Below are 8,904 nucleotides of genomic sequence, written 5' to 3'. Positions count from 1 at the left end.
TAGCTAAATTTCATGGCCTACTTTGTCTTAAAGGATAATTAGCAGTCTTTGCCCAAATATTATTGTGGCCAGATGCTTCTTTTGAAGGTTTTTGATGGCTGGGTTGCATATCTAGAATGTTACCAAAGTGTCACAATTGTTGGAGGGTCACTGATTTATTTTATCCTTTTGTGAGAGATGGGAATCGCTGCCAAGGCCAGAATCTGTTGCCCAATGGAATGGCTTGTCCATTTCAGAGGCCAGGCATTGGGGAGGCAGTGGCGGAGTGGTATTGTTACTAGTCTAGTGATTCAGGGACCCGGAGTAATACCCTGGGGACCCAGGTTCGAATAGCAGCATGACAGATGGTGAAATTTGAATTCAATTAAAACTGGAATTGAAAGTCTAATGATGACCATGACACCATTGTCAATTGTCTGGTGAACCCAAAAGACTCATTAATGTCCTTTAGGGAAGGAAATCTGCCATCCGGATGGATAGGATAGAGGTGGAGAGACTCTTCCCGCTCAAAAAAGACAGTAGGACTAGGGGGCACAGACTCAAGATAAAAGGGGGGCGGTTTAGAACGGAGTTGAGGAGGAACTTCTTCACTCAAAGGGTGGTGAATCTCTGGAATTCTCTGCCCGTTGAAGTGGTGGAGGCTGCCTCGCTAAATATTTTTAAGACGCGGGTTGATGGGTTTTTGATAAGAGAGGGGATTAAGGGTTATGGGGAGAAAGCGGGAAAGTGGAACTGAGCAGTGACAGATCAGCCATGATCTTATTGAATGGCGGGGCAGGCTCGAAGGGCTAGATGGCCTACTTCTGCTCCTATTTCTTATGTTCTTATGTTCTTATCTGACTCCCAATCCACAGCAATGTGGTTGACTCTCAAATGCCTCTGAAATGGAAGACAGTTGCAGATAGGCAATAAATGCTGGCCCAGCCAGTGCTGCCCACATCCCGTAAAATGAATTTAAAAAAAGTTAAGGGTCAGTCATATTGCTGTGGAGATCTGGAGTCACAGGCCGCAGAGTCATACATCTTTATAGCAGAGAGAGATGCCCTTTGGCCCATCATGTTTGTGCCAGCCATCAAGCACCTATCTATTTTAATCCCATTTTCCAGCAATCGGTCTGTAGCTTTGTACGACCAGACTAGGTCAGGGTGGCAGATCTGTTACTCCTAAAGGACATTCTTAAGCCAGATCGGTTTTTAGACGACAACTGTTGCCACGGAGACTAGCTTTATAATTCCAGATTTTTAAAATTGAATTTTAAATTCCACCAGCTGTCGGGGTAGGATTTGAACCTGCCTCCCAGGAGAGTCTCTGCATTACTTGTCTATTGACACTACCGCAACATTACCTTCTCCACATGCGCGATCACTGATCACTGTTTGTCAGGCATTTTATCTGAAAGGTTTGTTGTGGTCAGACTGACTCTGAAGGATTTTGGTTAAGTAGCCATTTTATCTTGAGCACACTTGATGGCAGAATGTTTTACATAGAAAACATAGAGTGCAGAAGGAGGCCATTTGACCCATCAAGACTGCCCCCACCACAATCCTACCCAGCTAATACCCTGTGACACTAGGGTCAATTTAACATGGCCAATCAACTTAACCGGCACATCTTTGGAGTGTGGGAGCAAACCGGAACACCCGGAGGAAACCCACACAGACACAGGAGAACGTGCAAATTCCAGACAGAGAGTCACCCGAGGCCGGACTCGAACCTGGGTCCCTGGCACCAGATGCTGAAGTAGTACAGCCCACCTGCATCGTGAACCTGTTATAGTGCTAGTAGCGTTGGCCCATAAACTGGTTCGAGGCGCAGATCTGTCAGAGTCTCTGTAGAATTGATTGAGGAGCCATATTAATACAAGTAACTCCTACACCAGCCCAAATGCAGATCTGCTGAAGAGGTCGGAACCGAACCCCAGTACCTGGCCCAGTGAGACACCAGTGCTAACCATTCTGTCACCGTGCCATTTACTGCAATAATTTGATCAATTGGTTTGCCACTGTTTTTATTCCAATGGCTCATATTTTGCTTGCACAGTTGAAGACTCCAGCTGTTATGTTGAAGTGTGTGGGTGTAAGTGAGCAATGGAGGCAACGCAACACAGGAAAGAACTTAACAGGTTTACGTTGTGCTGTTACATATCCTTCATATGTTGCATTCAGATGATAATAGAAAATGTTGGAAAATCTGGGGATTTTAACTGTAATGTATCCTTCCTGCTAAATCCTGTACTAAATTCACAAGAATATTCACAAAACTGACGCTAAAAATGTAGACTGTGTATTTCATCTTAAAACATGGCACTCTGATCTTTGCCGGCTGTTCCTAACAGGGTGATTGGTGAGAATGTTATTTCTCAAGTAAGGCTGTAAGACTATCAATAACCAGTTAAACACTTAATTCGCGTAATTCCAAAAGAAAGGCTCAAGCAGCCATAAACTGTGAGCACGTATGCTGGTCAAGATCCTTAGAGTTAGCAAGATACTGAGAGTTACAAATAGCAGTAAACCTCCCAGCCGCACAATCGTGTTTTCAGATTAGAATTCAATTTTCCGGATTCCGCTGACAAGTGGTTTAGGTGCATCTGTAGAAAATAATGCTATGTAGGGCTCACCAAAAAATGTTTCTGATGAGAAAACAGGCATAAAAGCAAATTATTATGGATGCTGGAATCTCAAACTGAAGATAAAATGCTGGAAAATCTCAGCAGGTCTGGCAGCATCTATAACGAGAGAAAAGAGCTGCTGTTTCGAGTCCAGGTGACCCTTCGTCAAAGCCCATATCGAAACAGGCATGTTTTGACCTATGGCTCAGTGGTTAGTACTACTGCCTCACAGCTCCAGGGACCTGGGTTCGATTCTTGGCTTGGGTCACTGTCTGTGTGGTGTCTGCACGTTCTCCCTGTGTCTGTGTGGGTTTCCTCCAGTGCTCCAGTTTCCCCGCCACAGTCCAAAGATGTACGAGTTAGGTTGATTGGCCATGCTAAATTGCCCCTTAGTGTCCTGGGATGTATGGGTTAGAGAGTTTAGCAGGTTAAAAATGTGTGGTTACAGGGATAGGGTCTGGGTGGGATTGCTGTTGGTGCAAACTGAAAGGGCCAAATGGTCTGCTTCTGCACTGTACGATTTCTATGATTCTTTCTATGATCCTCTCCAGAGAAACAGGTCAGTTTTCTCTCCAGATCTTTTGATACACTGCCAAAAAATATCATGCCACCCTACAGGGGAGCAGGCAACACACTGGCAAAACCCAGCTGCACAGAGATTGAGCCGTCCTCTTCATAGGGTGCCCCAATCGTAATCTGCACAAACCTCCCAGCTCACCATGGATATGTCAATTGTCCCCCACCCCACCCCTCCCCTGATCACCAGTCCCTTCTCCACAGTCTGCGATGGTACCTAACTAGCGCCCCCCCGACTACCAATAGCCATCATTGGCACCCCTCACTGCTCTGTTCATTCCTGGCCACCACCACATCTAAATAAATCATGAATTTTCTCCCCCCCGCTCCCCAACAGGGGTCTGCCCATTGGTGTAGGTTGTCATTGCCAGGTTTGCATGGTGCCAACCTGGCAGAACCAATCTGTGCTAAGGAGCAATGCCAGGGGACATTGGCAGGCTACCACCTGGCAATGCCCCTTGTGACTCCCCCGGGAGGCTATATTTACCTTTATCCCCCCCCCCAAGGAAAGGCCCCCATGACAGTCTCACATCTAGGCAAACCTGTTGAAAACCGTACCGATGTGACGTCACATCAGTGCAGCGTCAATAAATGGCAGGGGTTAATGTATAATGATGGGATGTGTTGATCGTATTTAAATATATTCAAATGCATGTAAGTCAGGTTCATCCCTGTTATGGGCATGAGTCTTATGATGTCAACATTGACGGATGGGGGAGATCTGAAATCTCATCCTTGCTGGCGAGAACTGCACTTCTCTAATCTTGAGTCTCCACTAGCAACGCCACAGATGGCGAACGTGGGCTCAAGATCCAGGGCCCATATTGTTCGATTTTGGTAACTTACAACACTATCAGTGCCTTACTGTGGTGATATGTCCATGATTTTCAGAAACTGTGGTATGTCACGAAATGAGAATAATATGCAACACAATGTTGGCATCCTTGAGCGCACAAGTGCACCCAGGCATGCTTCTGAATATTCAGGCAGATAAACCCCACTTTTTACGTTTTTGATCCCTAGATTTTGGGAAAGTCACTCGGTTAATCTCCTAACCACTGGTTGTAGCTAGTTGTCTTCATAACTCATCCCATTTATAATTTTATTCATCACAGCACCATGAAAGTGCCAGATCTGAACTCTTTAAAGTTTATTTATTTGTGTCACAAGTAGGATTGCATTAACACTGCAATGAAGTTGTTGTGAAAATCCCCTAGTCGCCACACTCCGCTGCGTGTTTTGGTACACTGAGGGAGAATTTAGCACGGACGGTACAACAACAAGTACACCTTTCGGACTGTGGGAGGAAATCGGAGCACCTGGAGGTGCGCGGACGCTGGGAGTAAATGCAAATTCCATACAGAGTTCTGTAGATGGTTGGCTTTAGTGGGTTAAAAAAAAATGGTTAACGTCATGCTTGCTGCTGAACCAAAAGGCAGATTGTACGTTGGCCTTCATAGCGAGAGGATTTGAGTATAGGAATAGAGGTGTTTTACTGCGAGTGTATAGGGTATTGGCGAGGCTACGCCTAGAGTATTGTGTGTAGTTGAGGTGTCCTTATCTGAGGAAGGATGCCCTTGCTATAGAAGGAGTAGAGCAAAGGTTTACCGGGCTTTACCAGATTTACTGTTGTGTCTGCATAAGAACATAAGAACTAAGAGCAGGAGTAGGCCATCTGGCCCCTCAAGCCTGCTCCGCCATTCAGTAAGATCATGGCTGATCTTTTTGTGGACTCAGCTCCACTTATCCGTCTGCTCACCATAACCCTTAATTCTTGGGATGGCAGGTTTGTCATATGAGGAGAGCCTAAATTGGTTAGGATTGTATTTGAGTGGAATCTCATGGAAATTTATAAAATTCTAACAGGATTAGACAGGGTAGATTCAGAAAGAATGTAGCCGATGGTGGGTGGGAGTCCAGAACTGGGGTTCAGAGTTTGAGGATAAGGGGTGTTAGGACTGTTAGGCTTTGTTGAGGATACCGGGTCATTAAAATGTCTTCTTCTTAAATCCAGCCCAAATCGACGGAAAAGAAGATTAACTCTTACTTCAGCCTGTGTGGGATTGACATGACATGAAATTGTACTTACTGATTGAGCACTTTCCTAATGAGCGAGCTCCCAGCACGTCGCCACTTTGGAGTCAACACAAATTGCCAGTAAAATGTCAACGTCTCTGAGAAACGCCACAAAACTCATCGGAGTGTTTCCATAATGCAGCAAAGGGTGCTTTCTGAGGTTGGGGATGTGAGGCACATTATCACACTAGGCAGACGGAGCTTTACTCTGCTTCTAAAGCAACATTAAGCCTGACCTGACAGCCCAGGGCTAAATTACTTCAACACAATGAGCAAATTAATTCACGGCAGTGCATAAATTCTAAACAAAATATATTAAATTTCACACAGGTTCTTGCCAGATTCGAAATCAGTGTTAATTCTTTGCCAGTGTGTCTAAGCTAACGTAAGCAGCTGCACTAATTTCCTCTCTAAGCCCCTTTCCATGAAACCTACAACTAAATAGATGATGCCTTGTTCATGATATGTTATTCAAGAGATTGGGCTACATACTCAACCATGTATTTGATGGCGCAAGATTTGCATTGTTCAGTGAATCCCAAGGTGTTGTCATTTTAATTGGTGTCCTACTGGGAGTGCCAAACTGATGCATTCTAATAATCAGTGTTTTTTACAGCTCGTCATCACCACCATGGCTTAACACGAATTGCATTCACTCAAACTGCATTCACATCTCAGTACAAAACACAGCTTTTCACCTTGATCAGCCGTGATGTTGTTAATTTTTGGTGCAGATTATTAATTATTAATTATTATATTAATCTGTGTTTCTTTACACTCCAAGCCGGAGGATCTAAGTTATTCAAAACCTTGGATATCAGGTTGAACAATAATTCACCCCAATTCCTCCCCCCCTCCCCTCTACCTCAACACCCACTACCCGCCCCCACTACTCCCCTCCCACCCTCCCACACCCAGGAACTACAAAAGGTCGTGAATGCAGCCCAATCCATCACATACCTTAGCCTCCCAAGCATTGACTCTGTCCACATTTCCCGCTGCCTCAGCAAAGCAGCCAGCATAATTAAGGACCCCACGCAACCCACGCAATTCTCTCTTCCATCTTTTTCCATTGGGAAAAGATACAAAAGTCTGAGGTCACGTACCAACCGACTCAAGAACATCTTCCTCCTTGCTATTATCAGACTTTTTATTTGACTTACTTTGCACTAAGTTGATCTTTCGTTACACCCTAGCCATGACTGTAACACTACATTCTACGCTCTCTCGTTTCCTTCTCTATGAACAATGTGATTTGCCTGTATAATGCGCAAGAAACAATACTTTTCACTGTATGTTAATACATAACAACATAAGAACATAAGAAATAGGAGCAGGAGTAGGCCATCCAGCCCTTCGAGCCTGCCCCGCCATTCAATAAGATCATGGCTGATCCGTCGTCTCTCAGTTCCACATTCCCACCCTCTCCCCATAACCCTTAATCCCCTCGCTTATCAAAAACCCATCAACCCGCGTCTTAAAAATATTTAGCGAGGCAGCCTCCACCACCTCAACGGGCAGAGAATTCCAGAGATTCACCACCCTTTGAGTGAAGAAGTTCCTCCTCAACTCCGTTCTAAACTGTTCCCCCTTTATCTTGAGGCTGTGCCCCCTAGTCCTACTGTCCTTTCTGAGCGGGAAGAGCCTCTCCACCTCTACCCTATCCATCCCATTCATCATCTTATACGTCTCAGTGAGATCTCCCCTCATTCTTCTAAACTCTAACGAGTACAAGCCTAGTTTATTCAGCCTCTCCTCATAGCTCAGCCCCCTCAACTCTGATGTCAGCCTAGTAAACCTCCTCTGCACTCCCTCCAAGGCCAAAATATCCTTGCGTAAGTGCGGTGACCAAAACTGCACACAGTACTCCAGTTGCGGCCACACCAATGCCCTATACAGCTGCAGCAAGACCTCCCTACTTTTATATTCAATCCCCCTCGTTATGAATATGACAATAATAAATCAAATTAAATCAAATCAAATGAAAGAAATACAGGATAGTTACAGTTCAGAAGAAGGCTGTTTGCCCCATCATGTCTGCATAAGATCATAAGAACTAAGAGCAGGACTAGGCCATCTGGCTCCTTGAGCCTGTTCTGCCACAGAATAATATCATGGCTGATCTTTTTCTGGACTCAGCTCCACTTACCTGCCAGCTCACCATAACTCTTAATTCTTTTACTGTTCAAAAACTTATCTATCCTTGCCTTAAAAACATTCAACGAGGTAGCCTCAACTGCTTCACTGGACAGGGAATTCCATGGATCCCAATCCTTTAGGTGAAGAAGTTCCTCCTGAACTCAGTCCTAAGTCTGCTCCCCCTTATTTTGAGGCCATGTCCTCGAGTTCTGGTACGATTGGCTCTCCAAAGGAGCATTTTGATTTAGTGCCTTTCCCCTGCCTTTTCCCTGCATCTCTGCACATTGTTTCACTCCAAATAAACTTCTCATGCCCTCTTGAATGCCATAATTGAACTTACCTCCAACGAATGAGGCGGGTAGAATTAGGGACCTTGCGGTGAAGGATCCTCTTGGAGAGAGTGATCATTGTATGGTGGAGTTTCTGGTGCAGATGGAGGAGGAGAAAGTGGGTTCCCGGACACGCGTCCTTTGTTTGAATAGAGGGGAGTATGGTAGGATGAGAGAAGAATTGGCGAATGTGGACTGGGGGAGTGCGTTGGAAGGTAGGTCTGCTGAGGAGCAGTGGAGGATCTTTAAGGAGATCTTTCTTGGTGCTCAGCAGAAATTTATTCCGATGGTTAAAAAGGACAGTAGGAAGAGAGGTAATAAGCCGTGGATAACGAAGGAGGTGAAGGAAAGTGTTAAATTAAAAGCGGAGGAATTTAGAGTAGCTAAGAGCAGTGGGCGAGAAGAGGATTGGGAAAGGTTTAAATGTCAACAAAGATTGACAAAGAAGTTGATAAAGGAGGGTAGGAGAAGCTATGAGGCTGGGCTAGCACTTAATATAAAAAAGGATAGCAAGAGTTTTTATAAATATATAAAAAGGAAGAGGCTGGCTAGGGTGAACGTTGGTCCTTTAGAGGATGAGAAAGGGGAGCTAGTGGTAGGGGATGGGGATATGGCTAAGGTCTTGAATAACTTTTTTGTTTCTGTCTTCACGGAGGAGGACGTGAATAATTTGCCGGGTGTTAGCGATGGAAAGGTGGTAGGAATGGAGGGTCTTAAGGACATTACTGTTACTAGAGAGGTGGTGCTCAACAGACTGGAGGGGCTGATTGTGGACAAGTCCCCAGGACCGGATGGAATGCATCCGAGGGTTCTGAAAGAAATGGCGGAGGTGATAGTGGATGCCTTGGTGGTTATTTTCCAGACGTCGCTGGATTCCGGGGAAGTGCCGGAAGATTGGAAAACGGCTAATGTTACGCCGTTGTTTAAGAAGGGTGCCAGGCAAAAGGCGGGGAATTATAGGCCGGTTAGTTTAACGTCTGTGGTAGGTAAAATGTTAGAATCCGTCATTAAGGAGGAAATTGCGAGGCATCTTGAAGGGAATTGCTTGATAGGGCGGACGCAACACGGTTTCATTAAAGGGAAGTCGTGTCTGACAAATTTACTGGAGTTCTATGAGGATGTGTCTAGGGCAGTGGATAGAGGAGAGCCGGTGGATGTGGTCTTTCTGGATTTTCA

The sequence above is a fragment of the Carcharhinus amblyrhynchos genome, chromosome 28 (assembly GCF_965287045.1).
Source record: "Carcharhinus amblyrhynchos chromosome 28, sCarAmb.v2.hapA, whole genome shotgun sequence".
NCBI classification, from domain to species: domain Eukaryota; kingdom Metazoa; phylum Chordata; class Chondrichthyes; order Carcharhiniformes; family Carcharhinidae; genus Carcharhinus; species Carcharhinus amblyrhynchos.
The sequence above is the reverse complement of the archived record's forward strand: the minus strand, read 5'-3'. Positions refer to the sequence as shown.